This window comes from Eptatretus burgeri, chromosome 13 (genome assembly GCF_056783735.1).
Source record: "Eptatretus burgeri isolate ZD-2024b chromosome 13, Ebu_testis_v1, whole genome shotgun sequence".
Classification (NCBI taxonomy): Eukaryota; Metazoa; Chordata; class Myxini; order Myxiniformes; family Myxinidae; genus Eptatretus; species Eptatretus burgeri.
The window spans coordinates 40,046,113-40,061,112 of NC_140973.1; the positions used below are offsets into that span (position 1 = coordinate 40,046,113).

At 41.9% G+C, this 15,000-nt stretch overlaps 1 protein-coding gene and 1 pseudogene across 6 annotated transcripts in view; both read right to left on the reverse strand.

Annotated features, from left to right (window-relative positions):
* The window catches only part of LOC147014274 (uncharacterized), a 1,397-nt pseudogene extending 1,215 nt beyond the window's left edge, over positions 1-182 (reverse strand).
* LOC147014271 (transcription activator GLI3-like) overlaps positions 1-6,249 on the reverse strand; it is a 200,252-nt gene extending 194,003 nt beyond the window's left edge. For 2 of the 6 annotated variants that reach the window (XM_085852107.1, XM_085852108.1), the window contains exon 1: positions 5,949-6,249. The gene's annotated coding sequence lies outside the window, so the exon portion shown is untranslated. The remainder of the gene's footprint in view (positions 1-5,948) is intronic. The other 4 variants (XM_085852106.1, XM_085852105.1, XM_085852104.1 and 1 more) reach the window with 3 other exon arrangements.
* Between the last annotated feature and the right edge of the window lie 8,751 nt (positions 6,250-15,000).

Sequence of the window (15,000 nt, forward strand, 5' to 3'; positions counted from 1 at the left end):
AACTGACTAATCGTGACATTGATACCAGAAGGAAGATTATTGGCATTGATAGCATTGAAGTCGTTGAGATCTCTCTCAAGTGATACAAGTCCCTCTTCCTTAGGAGTTTGCAAGGCTTCTCCAGTTTTGTCTGATTGACAAAGACAACAGAGTCTCCACTTCATAATTTCGGTCGAGGACATAGTTCGACACTCATATTATGTAGGCTCATCGTCGCAATGAACTTTCTTCTCGTCATCACGGCGACACGATAGCAGGCTGACTCGCAGGTTTCCGGATCCACTCCTGAACACGCAAGAACAGGCATAGGATAGTCTCGTGAGATAGGGAAGATGTCACAGCTCCGAATGGCATCATGCACCACCACCGCTGCTGGACACGTCGACGCTCACAGACTTGGTATTATCTTAAAAATTAAACAAAAAGTTTATGACATTACGAGTCAAAATTAAAAACATTCTAAATTAAAAACATTCAAGTCTTATTTTCTAAATGATTAATGGGTTCTTTTGATTGATAACCCAGGTAGGCCATAGAGGCCTCAAAAACGTTCTGCATGGCTGATTACATACTTTTATATTGAAAACTAAAAATGTGTTACAGATCAAAGGATTAAGCAGGCCATTTTTGAAATGACACCCCAAAAATGCCGGGTTTGACCCCAAAATGACCTTTAGGGTGACCTTAGGGGTGACCTTGACCTCAAATCGTTGAAATAAAATCAGAATCAGATTCCCCGACCCCAAAACCCCCTAAAAAGTGGTATTATTCATGATTCTAGCCCTTTTGGTTTTTTAACTACGATTGACCTCTCACCCGGATGGCGGCCATAATTGGATTTCATCAATAAGGCGGCCCCGGGGGGCGCCCGTCTAAAATCGAAAAAGGATGGCATGGGCGATATATGGGCCAAATTTGGTGCTTTTGGAAGAATCTGAACCAAACAGTCCCTATAATGCCCTAACATCCCTGACTACAAGGAAATTTGATGCAGGAGGAAATCATTTGGCCTATCAAGTTTATGCGACATCACCACCACATATATAAACTCACCCCCCTTAAGTTACACACACACACACACACACACACACACACACACACGATGATTATCCAGCACTCATTTCTCAAATAATTTTCATTCACAGTTGTCGAGTGCTCACCACAAATATGCCTGGTTCTATGTTTGGTTGACAGAGGTGAATACACACAAATGAAACTCCTCTTCTGGTGCAAGGGCTGCTGCATTGTTGTTGAGGGCTGCTCTTCTGGTACAAGCCCTCCGGACAGGAGTACCTCTCTCGGCCCACCTTCGGTGAGCAACGTGCGGCGGCATCGTCTTGGAAATGTACTTTATAATTTTTGTCATTTTTGAAAGAAATTTTATTGATCACAACATATCATACTCTACATCATAAGATAAAGGAAGACAATTTGTAATATCGTCTACCACCAAAGGTGGCACTATTTCCACCACATGTCAATTCTGAAGTTTCGGTGACATCCACGATTGCTCCATTATAGTAAGATAGATGTGTAAGTTGGATAACTCCACCCAATGTCACATATAAAACAATGATAAAAACTATGTCAGGCCTCACTACTTGCATATTGCAGTCACGTGATGCCCTTGAACCCCACCCCGTTCCTTTTCCCCCATTTCAGTGTGTACTTAGCATCCAACACAAAATGCCTGCACAATCCAGAAATGAAGACCCCTCAGGGTAGAATTGTTGGACTTGAGCTTCGCCTTGCTGGGCAGCTGTATTAATTCATGGTGGTGCCTTCCATTTTGAATTTGCCTTTTCTTCCTAACTACATCTTTTTCCCTTTTTTGTTGCAGATTTTTATCATCTTAATTCTGTTTCTTCTTCCATCCCTCAAACAATGTGAAATATCTCTATCTCTAACTCTTTCATCAGACTTTGCTTTGTCTATGCCTCTTAACGTTTCAAAACTTTTCGTCATTTAATTTTAGCTGACCGAAGATGAAAGTACTTTACACATGTCCAACAGAAGAAAGAAAAAAAAACATAACTGCTCTGGCCCTGCAACATAATATTTTTAAAATTCACTCCTGGATGGACGAGCAATGTGGAAGCTGGTACAGGATGCAATGCTTTGATTGTAACAACTCCTTCAGTGGTCTGGTGACCGCATGCCAAAGCAGTGCAGACATACGTCTTGAATGTGTACAGATTCAACACTGTTGTTACTGTCCTGCAGAGATGGCAGAGATTTCAGTTGTAGAAGTACGTGAGTGGTTCAAATTTGATCAGGTCCCTTGTTTATCATTGAGCTTATGTATAACCTTGACAAGCAACCATAACCATATTGAGCAGTGGGATTGTCTGTAAATTTAAATGAGATTAGTGTTTTTATTGACAACAAATTTCACAGTATTTTTCTGTTGCACCTTCTTTGTGCCATCATTTACCACAATCTTGATTTTCAGCCCATTCATTAAAACAGGAAACATGTGGCTATGCATATTGATTTCCAAAAGTATAAAAACAAATTCACTCAAAAAATTACAAATATACAGACATTACTCTGCCTTGTATAAATGAAGTTCCAGGTCAGATTTAAACCACCTTCATACCTGTGGGTTATCTTTCTATGAATTACTGGCAATTCCGGACGATATTAGAAAACTCACGGTTCCGGTTCTCCGTTGAGAGGAAGTATGGTCCTGTCCTCCGAGCATATACTTCAAAAGATAAGGATAAGGTCTGGAATTGTCTTTGTCTTTTAATGTTATTGTTGCTTGTGCCTGTCGGAAGTCGTATTTTAGGTGCTGTGTGGAAGCTCTCTGTTGCTCTTTCTCCGTGCCATTGTTGCTCATTTTTCTATTATTCCTCCTTTTCTCCATGTGTGTGTCCATCCTCCCACCCATACCCTTTGGTAGTCTATAAACCTGCTGCCCTTTTTTGTTTAGCTCCTCCATGAGCCGAGACATATATATATATATATATATATATATATATATATATATATATATATATATATATATATATATATATATATATATATATATATCCAGTAACTACATTCTCATTGAAAAATTAGTACATTGTGGTTATACTGTATATCGTATGTTTTTTTTTTTCTGCTGCATGTGTACTCTGGAGTAAAAACGCACATACGTGAGGCGGTAAAAAGTTTTTGAATAAGATATTCACAATGGTCCAATCCAGGTGAAATAAGAGGTATAAGGTGACAGATATGAAAAATATATATTTGTACAGACATTCTAATACTTCTGCATGGCTGATTACATACTTTTATGTTGAAAACTAAAAATGTGTCTTGGACTATTGTGAGTTTCTCGTTCATCGAAGCTTTTGAATGTCCCTCATGTCGATGTGGAACCACAAAACACAACTTTCTCCACTGGTACCTGTGGCAACGATTTGCAAATAGAGATTCAGCGGCTCACATCGAACATGCGAAATGCATTTTCAACACGGCGTCTGGTCGTAGCAGGGAGAGTGGAAAGTGAAAAATCTCAACCTCATCACCAGGATGTCGTGGATGCAAAAACGTTTGACTCAAAAATGAAAATACAAACTCGTGGCTTTGGTTTGTACAGGTATGAAAGAAGGTTGTTGTGAAACCTGTGGCTTCTTAGCACAAGGAAAATCGAGATCACAAGGAGTGAAATTCATTGGAAACACACAATGGAAACTGCACTGCATTACAGCCTTGCCACGACATTCCGCTGGTTCCGCTTGTCCAGCTTGGTTTGATACGTTGGAATTGCTTCTCAATTATTTTTTTTGTGGATCTTCAAAGGAAGAGAAGCTATGAATAAACGGGCAATGCAACCAAAATAATTTGATTTTTCTCTTTTTTGTTGCAGATCAAAGGATTAAGTGTATGTATGTATATATATATATATATATATATATATATATATATATATATATATATATATATATATATATATATATATATATATATATATATATATATATATATATATACAATTGAGGTTGGAATCCTCTTGCTCATCCACAGCAGCACATGGGCTATTTGGTCTTGTGAAGTCAAAAATAGTTGAATAATTTTTCTGAACAACACCCTTTAACAGGCATACATGTCAACGGTTTATAAGAACCACAATTAAAAAGGTTTTAGTATTCGCTCGTCCAACTATGTGTGCTAATCTGAAAATAAAACGATGTGCGATGGCTGACCTCCACCTCCAAACCGTTTCTCCACTCACAGCATTTTCTTCAAGCAGGTGAGTTATACCCACAATGTCAAAGTGCAACTCTAAGAGATGACATTGATGGACATAGTTTCAACACTCTTCTTAATAAACCCAGATGACATATTTAGCGTTTAACAAAAATAACCGGTACCACTGTCGCATTTACATATGTGATGGGATGGTGCAGAGGGAGCACATTTACCTTCAAAACTGACTAGTCTGGGTTCGATTCCCGACCCGACTAGAAACTGTCACATTGATGCTTTGATAGTCATTGCATGACAAAGTGTCCATCCCTCAACTGGACATCAAGCTGGGTATCCTGTCTGCTACAGCATTGGTTGGTGGATGTTAAAGATCGCTCAGTGTCTTTCATGAAGGGGAGGTAAGTTCTGGCTGACGCCGTAAAGATATTACAAATCACTGCCATCCTCAGTCAAACGCCAGGCCTGGCTTGCCAGTTCGTGAAAGACTTGGACCAAAAACTTTCTCCCAGCTGCCACCACACCAAGCCATTAAAGAAGTACAGTCGCAGTAACAGACTCTATCCTTAGATGATAGAATACATCATATACACCATCGTCTATGGATATTAAAACATAATTATATGAAATAAAATGCATGCTCGACATCAACATTTTGGTTGAATGTGGCTTACCATTCTAAAGGTAATGATGTCATTCATTTCACCAAAACAGGATTAAAGTTCTGAGCCATTTTTTTTTCCTGCCCAATAAAACTGTTTCACGGGTAACATATTCCAAAATAGCAAGGCAACCAAAACAAACTAACATTTCAAGTCAATCATATGAATTGGTATTCAAACTTGTTTGATACAAGTACCATATACAACATAATGTTGATTCAGCGCAATGTGTCGCAGCAACCTCTCTACTTGACTATATAATGGCGGTGTGAACCATTGACAAGTTTGTGTTTGGAATAAAATTATACTGTAAATCATTTTGTGCACACTTTTGGACAAATATACATTCCCAGCTCTCTGGGTTAGGCTTGCGACCTCGTCGTTGCTTTGCGATTCATTTCGGACGGATTTGCGGAGACGGCGTTCGGTGAAGTTCCAAAAAGTATGAGCGTGCCATTCGAAAGTGTCAAAATAAGCTTGTCCTCAGGTTCGCTTGCTATCCCGGGTCAGGTTTCAACATTTTCAATCCGTTGTGAAACATTTTGTATTGGTTTGTAAAAGTAACATGGTATCATAAAGTAGGCAACAAAAACCCTGACCGTGAAATATCGTAATGTACGAATAGTATCCGTAATGATGAAAAAAAACACAAAAACAAAAAAACAACAATTAGGCATTTTATAATAATACATAGAAAGCCAGGAGATATCAATAAAGGGGGAAAAACAAGACGTTTGATTAAAGGTTTGTATTTAATATTCAAATAATCGTTCATTTCAAGTGGTTTTTTTTTTCTTTAATATCATAACAGTTTACGCTTCGCAATATGAAACTCGTCAGGTGGAAGCTTGGCTCCAGCACACGGAAACCGTTTATATTGATTTGGCAATTTTCAAACTCGTCTTAACATGATTAACAATTAAATAACAAGGCATTGTCAACTAAACAACATAATCTACCTTGACACCAATTTTAGGTTACATCAATCGCAAGTCTGCATCTGAGCCATATGTTGCAAGGTGCGTTTGGTACAATGCGAAGTCTGCACTCGCTACGGGACCGGTGGAAAACGAGACAAACTAAACTCACCTGGCGTTTCTTGATGAACCCAAGGTGGGCAGGTGTAGTTGAACCACCAGGGATCAGGTAGTGGTCAAACAGGGCACGTGAACGGCTAACTTGGCCCGGGGTCCGATGCTGGCGCGATGAACACGTTCGTCTCACAATTCCTTGAGGATTCTATACAAAGGTAAATGCCAGCCACTTCTGTGGATAAATCATTGCGGAAAATCCGTGCTGCTGAGTTTGGCTTCTCTGGCTCTCCCACCCACCTCGCCTGGCACTTTGAATAGGCGGCGCCAGCGGGGGCCGACCAGTATTTTAGGGATAAAAACCTTGCATGTGGTCTTCCCTTGCATGTCCAGTCAACTCCACCCACCGAGCCAAATCTACCCACCAAAGAAACTCCACCTGACAAGCCAACCCCACCCGCCAAGCCAACTCAATTCATCTCCACCCACCAAGGCAAATGAACTTCACCCACCAAGTCAACTCAACTCTCCCCCCCTGCCAAGTCAACTCCACCCGCCAAGCCGACTCCATTTAACTCCATCGACCAAGGCAACTAAACTCCACCCACCAAGTCAACTCAACTCAACTCCCCCCTTCCCCCTGCCAAGTCAACTTCCCCCCTGCCCCCCTGCCAAATCAACTCCACCCGCCAAATCAATTCACCTGTCAAGTCAACTAAATTCCACTCACCAAGCTAACTCCACCTACCAAAACCTCCTTTCCACACTTAAACTCCCTCCACTGACATCTCTGCCTTGCTTCCTACCACTCTCAACACTACTTTAGCTTCAATAACCTCTAATCACAAAAGTTAGAACTGTAGTGCAGAAACACCTACGTGCAACCAATTTGAAGCCAAATGGCAAGGGTTCAGAAAATCCAACGTTTCAGCTACAAAGTGGACTTCATCATGGACTACTGTACAATGCAGGTACTCAGATGCTAAATATCCAACCATGTAAATGGGAGCGAGGGGGGGATGCCTTGAAATGCCACTCGTCTGAAATAGACCACAAGACCTTGCAGGAAACCCAAGCAACTTCACAACAGACCTTGCAAACAATCATTTATTTGAAGATTCCACTCTCATCTTGCAGAAGAAACGATAGGAAGTTTCATGAGTTGGAGTCAACTTTGTCATTTTGCAGTGAGAGCAGGAAATGTCACAAATATATAAGTAACAAGACTTCATAAAAAATAAATTGCAAGTTCATATTGCCTCCAAAAGATGTCACCTGTCCAAAGAAAGAACCGTTTATTCATTTACGTGTGTTCTGCAAACTTATTGATCTCAGAGGATTAAAATGTTAAAGTTGAAAGTATAACTGGAGAACGACCAAATTACTCTCAAACGTTTCTCTGATAATATCAAAGAACCTCTGACAGATCCCAAATTTGATTCAAACATAGAGCGAATGATCTCGTGAGAAAGCTACTGTATATATTTGTCATAAAAAAAAAAAATAGTGAGCACAGTTTGCAGCAGAGATGTCTGGCAGAATAGCTTGGAGGTGTTTGCATTCAGCTTTGAGCTGTCAAAACCTGGTTCAAATGTCGACCCAGCTATAAACTGTTATCCTGGTATTTGCATGCAGGGTGAGGAATCAATGAGAGTGCCATCAATTGGGGGGATCCGAACGTTGACATGGAAGATGTCTGCCAGCACTGGTTGTTGGACGTTAAAGATCACACGGTGTCTTTGAGTGGGTGAGCTACTGCCAGCACTCTGAACAAATCCCAAATTCCTGCAACCTGCAGGCGAATGTAAGCCTGGTCAGATGGCTGGTGAAATACTTCGGCCAAAGATTTCCCTGGCCAATACCACAAGGTGGGAATAATTGGGTCCATGAAAGAAGTTCAGGGGTAGTTTGCAGCAGACAGAATTTTTAGCCTGAGGGATTAGTTGGATGGCATCATTGGATGATTTATGTACAAGGCATCGTGTGGAATTATGGCATCATCGACATTCCTAAGGCTCGCTGGGCAGTTCAGCAGAATATGATGAACTTGGGAACTATCGAGTCTGTGTTTGATTCCCAGCAGAATAGGATCCAACTCCAACTTAGTGCCTTGCTGATCTGCCAGACAAGACATTTCATGTCATCATGATCTTATCTACACGAATAAATGTGTGTGTGTTTGTGTGTCTGTCCTCTATAACTCCAAAACCATGAAATCTAGTGGCCTGAAACTTTGCATGCATACTAATGGGAATTTGCATGCATACTAATGCATACTAATGGAACTTTGCATGCATACTAATGCATACTAATGGAACTTTGCATGCATACTAATGGAACTTTGCATGCATACTAATGGAACTTTGCATGCATACTAATGGAACTTTGCATGCATTCTAATGGAACTTTGCATGCATACTAATGGAACTTTGCATGCATACTAAGGGAACTTTGCATGCATACTAATGGAACTTTGCATGCATACTAATGGGACTTTGCATGCATACTAATGGAACTTTGCATGCATACTAATGGGACTTTGCATGCATACTAATGGAACTTTGCATGCATACTAATGGGACTTTGCATGCATACTAATGGAACTTTGCATGCATACTAATGGAACTTTGCATGCATACTAATGGAACTTTGCATGCATACTAATGGAACTTTGCATGCATACTAAGGGAACTTTGCATGCATACTAAGGGAACTTTGCATGCATACTAATGGAACTTTGCATGCATACCAATGGAACTTTGCATGCACACTAATGGAACTTTGCATGCATACCAATGGAACTTTGCATGCATACTAATGGAACTTTGCATGCATACTAATGGAACTTTGCATGCATACCAATGGAACTTTGCATGCATACTAATGGAACTTTGCATGCATACCAATGGAACTTTGCATGCATACTAATGGAACTTTGCATGCAAACGAATGGAACTTTGCATGCATACCAATGGAACTTTGCATGCATACTAATGCATACTAATGGAACTTTGCATGCATACTAATGGAACTTTGCACCCTACATAGAAAAGTTAAAACACGTCAATGCGTAAAGTTTTTTGTGTACCTTGAAAAGGCAAACACAAAAGATAATGCGCATGTGTGTGATTAATTTGTATTTTATGTTTCTCCACTTTTACGGTGTCCCTAAGTTTTGCTATGTCCCTAATTATATGGCTGTGTGTAACTTTGAAGTCTCAACAAGTGTGCCTCGATGCATATTCAAAATTTCACGAACTTTCATTCAACAGTTCATAAATTATGAGCCCTCACGTTTGACTATTTTATCACTGGAGTCAAAACATTTCTATGTCCAAGTTTTTGGGGTTCGCCCCCATGAGCAAGAACACGCAAAAAAGTTAACACAATGGCACTTAGGTGGAATTTGTTCAAAAAGCCATTAATCAGACATATTGGCCGATGTATATTCCAAGTTTCAGCTCGTTTTAATGTATAGCCTTTGAGATATGAACGCCAACACATTTTGGGCGGGCGGACGGACGGACAGACTGACTGAAACCAACGTTGATTTTGAGGATTTTCGTTAAAAACTCAAGAATGTGGAAACGGATGTTTCTGAAATTTGGAACATATTACCTCGACGTAGAAAGGATTTACTTTTGAAATTTGCAGCCGATTTCGTCCACTAGAAGCCGAGAAACGATTTTTCAGTCCCTGTGTTAAAGTTGCATACACGGAAACCGTTCCATATAAAGGGAGGGACACTTCGCACTTCCCTTGATATGTAAGAAAACTGGTAATTCAAAAGCAAAAAACGTATTGCACTGAAAATTCATATAAAGGTGATGAGGAAGATTATGAAACTGAACAAGACCCACTTTATCAAAGACAAGCAAAAGTACCTGTCTCCAGTGATGGGAAAAGTCGAAGTTAATCTTTCAATTCAATTATTTAATGGACTTTAAAAAGGTTAATTGTGTTGCACTCTTGGTTTCACTCAGAGCCAAAGCTCTGAGCTACTTACTTACACCACCCACTGCAATTTGATAGTGTAACATCGAGCAGTGGAGGTTGGATTTGTCTAAAAGGAGAGCAAAATATAGCAATTTTAAATTGTGTTACTTCATGAAGATCAGTATTAAATCTACTTTAATCTAGATGTTCATGTTGATTTTAAAGATCACTGAAAGGGACAATAAATTGACTGACTATATTGCATCAGGAAAAGCGAGATTAAAATACAAAATATCCAATCAGCAAACGTAAACGGGAGACAGACGAACGCACAGACAGACACCATGGTTTGCATTATATAATAGAAAACAAGAGCAGCATTCGGTCGAGTGTAAACCTCTGCCAAGCTGAACCAGTTTGCATTTTGGATCCCACTGACAGGCTGAATCTGCATCCAACCCTTAACCAAAATCTAATCAGATTATTCTTCTCAACTACCCAACTCATCAACTAAGTTTTGTCATAATCTGTGCACAACATTTTGAAATGGCATGCAAAACAGTATATCATTTTTGGCCCAATATCTCAATGGTGAAGAATCACTTTTTAAAAAATTTTTTTACATTTTTGTATGCAGATCCAGTTCCGGATCTTCACCAAAATCCAACCAATTCGTCCTCGTCACATCCTCAACCTCTCCACCAAATTTCGCCGAATCCGTCCATAACTTTTTGAGATATCCTGCTCGCAAACAAACAGACAGAGGGGTAAAAAAAATAACCCCTGTCCACCTTCGGTGGTGGAGGAAATGATATAAAGGTGATATGAGGCAGCATCAAATTCAGATTTGAGATGTAACGACAGAACATCATATTAAGATCAAACAAATATTTTTCTAAGAAAAAGTTAAAGTACTGCTAAGATTTAGTTAAATGCCAGGGCTTACAAGATTCAAACCTTGTATTTTAAATCAGCACTTATTGGAAGCTTTCTGTGCACATATTAAGGTACTTTTTGTCCATTCCCGAACGCATACAAGTGATATTCATGTCGAATTGCCTGATCATGAGGAGTCTGGGTTGTGTCTACAAATACCACCCACGCCTTGACAGACCTCTACGCTTCAGCGAATTATAATCAAAACGATTTTTGCTTTTGAAACTGACGCTCTTCCATGAAGGTGACACACCTTTGAAGATATGTGAGGTGTCCAAGTCGGGCTTGATAAATATGTACCTTAACATTTTTGTCTCATCAACTCAGAATGAGTGATTCATGTTCATGGTCTTTATCAGATCACATTCATGAGGCCAATGTTAGCAATTTCTGGAAACTACCTGACTTTTCTTTTCTCGATAAGATCAAGGCTCATGGAAGTGCAAGATGAGGGAGGGCGTAAACTCACAGTAGGGTGCAGGATAACAGTTGGAAATAATAAGCAAGGGAATAACAAAGAAGAAAAGAGAAGCGAGAGGAAGGGAAGAAACAATGCCTGCTCACATTCAGCCTGCTCACCTTCACTCTTTCATTCCTCTTTTTTTTCCCGCCTTTGGAATCAACTCCCTCACTCTATTCAATCCCATTCTTCCCTCCAGGCATTCAAAACAGCTGTTCACCACCACTTTTTATCGTCCCCCATCCAAATCCTCGATCTTTTCTACCCAGTTAATCCACCCAAGCCCACCTCCTTCAAATTCCCTGCTTTCCTTCCTGAAAGTCCCTGTAATGTCCATCTTGTATTCCCCATGTTCTCCACCCCAACCCTCTCCCTTCCACAGATCTAACATCTCTGTTCCCCACAGTTTTGTCCTTCCCACTCCCTCCCCTCTTGTCTCATGACCCCCTTGCTGTGTGTTGTGTGTTCGCTCTCACACGAGCCTCGACAAGGTTTACAAAAAAAAAAAAATGCAACCCTCAAGTGAGAGGGACGGTGACTCTTCGACCTTAAGCAAAGGGACCCAGTGAAATGGCAATTGTTAAATCGTGAATGTAATTATTTGTTGATACGCACCGGGTCAAAGGGTGGAGGAGCTCCTTGTGAGCCAACGGCCATCCATATCTAGTGCCCAACTGTGTCTGCGGACGTCCTCCTGCAGTTGGGTTACTTTTTTATTTGGAGGTTGGTGGCAGGATTTGCACTCCGGCCACCGTAAAACCCTTCATTCCGCAAAAGACAAAAACGCAAAAAAAATCTGAAAACCCGCTCCGTGGGAGTACCTCCTGTGCAGCTTCCCTTCGCAGGGCAGCTCACTGGATGACGGGATTGGGGCAAAGCCTTCGGGACCCCCAATCTTTGATGAGAGAAGGGAAACCACGGGGTAACATCCCTGGGTCAGATTGCGGGAGAGTGTGTCGGAGTGGTGCTGAGGTGTCGTCCACCAGACGGCGGTCTCCTTGGGTTAACCTGAGGCGGTCCCTTCGGGTGGGTGCCTGGAATGTCCTATCCCTAAGAGAGGATGATCACCTGTCTCTGTTATCATCTGAGCTCAAGCATTTGGACATCGGGATTGCAGCTCTCTCTGAGGTTCGGAGACCGGATTGCGGCGAGATAATGGTGGGTGGTTACACCTACTATTGGTCTGGTCGCTCTGATGGTGACCATACCCAAGGAGTTGCTGTAGCTGTGTCCAATAAGCTGACCCCAATGACAATTGAGGTAACACCGGTCAACGAGCGTATTATGAGATTAAGGATTCGTCACTCCTTAGGTGTCATTTCCCTGGTCTCTGTTTATGCTCCGACTGAGTCGAGTGATCTCACCGTGAAGGATGCATTCTACGTCACGCTCAAGTCTGTGGTTGATCAGTGCCCCAGACGAGATACACTTCTAGTCTTGGGGGATTTCAATGCATCGACTGGATCTGATAGGGATGATTATGAGGTGTGTGTTGGTCCCCATGGGTCAGGAACTATGAACCAGAATAGCACTAAGTTCCTTGACTTTGCAAGAAGTCATGGACTGAGGGTGGCTGGTTCATGGTTTCAGCGCCCACCAGCTCATCGCTGGACTTGGTATTCCAACGCTGGCGGTGTGGCAAAGGAGATTGACCATGTCCTCATTGACGGTCATTGGAGGATGATCCAGAACTGCAGGGTCTACCGGAGTGCTCAGTTCCTTAATACTGACCACAGGCTTGTTGTAGCAACTCTAAAGCTGCACTGTAAATCCTGGAGAATGGTACCATCCCAGCCTAGGCTGGATGTTGGCAAACTCAGGGATGAGAGAGTAGCTGAGGAGATTGCAAACAGGCTGAGTGGACACTTGGGGGGTCTGGGTGCTTTGGGGGGTCCTGAAGAGTTGTGGAGTGCCTTCAAGACCACCATCCTTGATGTTGCCGGTGGATGTCTTGGAACTCACCGCAGGGCAAAGAAGAATTTTGGCTCTCAAGGGACACTGGATACCATTGACCAGAGTCGCAGGGCCAGGCTGAATGGCAGAGCTGAGCTGTTCGGGGAGCTGAGGCGTAAAACTGTACGTGCACTGAGGGTGAACAAGGAGGCCTATGTGCGAGGAATCTGTGAGGGGGTAGAGCATCACCTGTGGACAGGTGATTCTCCTCCCACTTACAGGGGAATTCGCGCATTGCGTTCATCCAAGCCCATCCCTCGGAGCACTGCAGTTAGAGCAGAGAGTGTTAGGCTCTTGACAGAGGAGTCTGAAGTGAAGGCCCGCTGGGCCGGTTACTTTGAGCGGTTGTACCAGGCTGATCCCCCAGCTGTCGAGTTGGACGTCAAGGGTGTTACAATCCCTGTTGCTGACCCTCGGATCAACTGTGGTCCACCTTCGCTTGTGGAAACATGGGCTGCGGTGAACCGGTTGAAACGGGGCAAAGTTCCAGGGATCTGTGGCATCCATGCTGAACTTCTCAAGGCTGGTGGAAATGCTGCACTCGTGTCGTTGCATGCAGTTTTGTGCTCTGCCTGGAACACAGGCATCATCCCAACTGACTGGAAGAGGGGCCTTGTTGTCCCTCTCTGGAAAGGGAAGGGTGATCGCCAAGACTGCAACAACTACCGAGGGGTGACGCTGCTCTTTGAGTGCTGGGAAAGACCGTGAGGGTTAGGGATGCCATTGGCAGATCACCTCGGAGTGAACAAAACATAATTTTGACACGTTCCTTTTGGGGGGGTTTGCGATGTGATGTTGCGGAGTTTTGTAAATCCTGTCACTCATGCCAGATGATAGGGAAACCGAATCAAAAGACTCATTCCGGCTCTTGATGAACCCTTCAGTCGGGTTATCATTGATTGTGTAGGTGTCTTACCGAAGACTAAGGCAGGTGATCAATACATGTTGACTATTATGTGCATGCCCATCAGGTTCCCAGAGGTGATACCTCTCAGAAAAATTGTAGCCCCAAACATTGCCAAGGCATTCGTTAAGTTATTTACACTTGTTGGCCTACCTAAGGTCATACAGTCTCATCATGGATCAAATTTCATATTAAACTTTTCCAACAGGTTTTGCATCAGTTGGGGGGGTGGGGGGGTAGCATTTGATTTGCATTCAAGGCAGCATTTGATGACATTAAAGCCATACTTATGAGTTCTCCAATTCTTGCCACACCAAATTTTCAGAAAAACTTCAAATTGGCGGTAGATGCTAGCAATGTGGGGGCTGGAGCTGTTTTGCCACAGGAAGATGCTGCAGACATCGATCACCCTGTATGTTATTATCTGAAGAAGGTTAACAAACACTAAAATAACTACTCGACAATGGAGAGAGAGGCCCTTGCTCTTCTGCCAGCTTTGCAACAGTTTCAGATATACTTGGGTGTAACTACCTTTCAAGTGATTGTTCTCACACATCACAATCCCTTAACTTTCCTTCATAAAATGAAGAATAAAAATCGAAAATTGATGAGATGGAGCTTGTCTTTACAAGAATTCAAGCTTGGAAATTAAATGCATCAAAGGCAAAGACAATGTAATCGCAGATGCTCTGTCAAGATCTGAGTAACTCTGGAATTGGTCTTACAGTCAGTCAGGAAGTATTATGGAGGATAAGCTGCTTTATTTTATATTTCTAAATGATACTTATGGCTATGGAATTTTTGTTGTAATTTGACTTTGTGTAAAGGGTAAGAAAGTTCTTGCTCTGTTCAATTTTTCTTCCTTTGAAGGGGGAGAGTGTTATGGACATATTAATTGTATTATTTCACCTGTGTTATAAT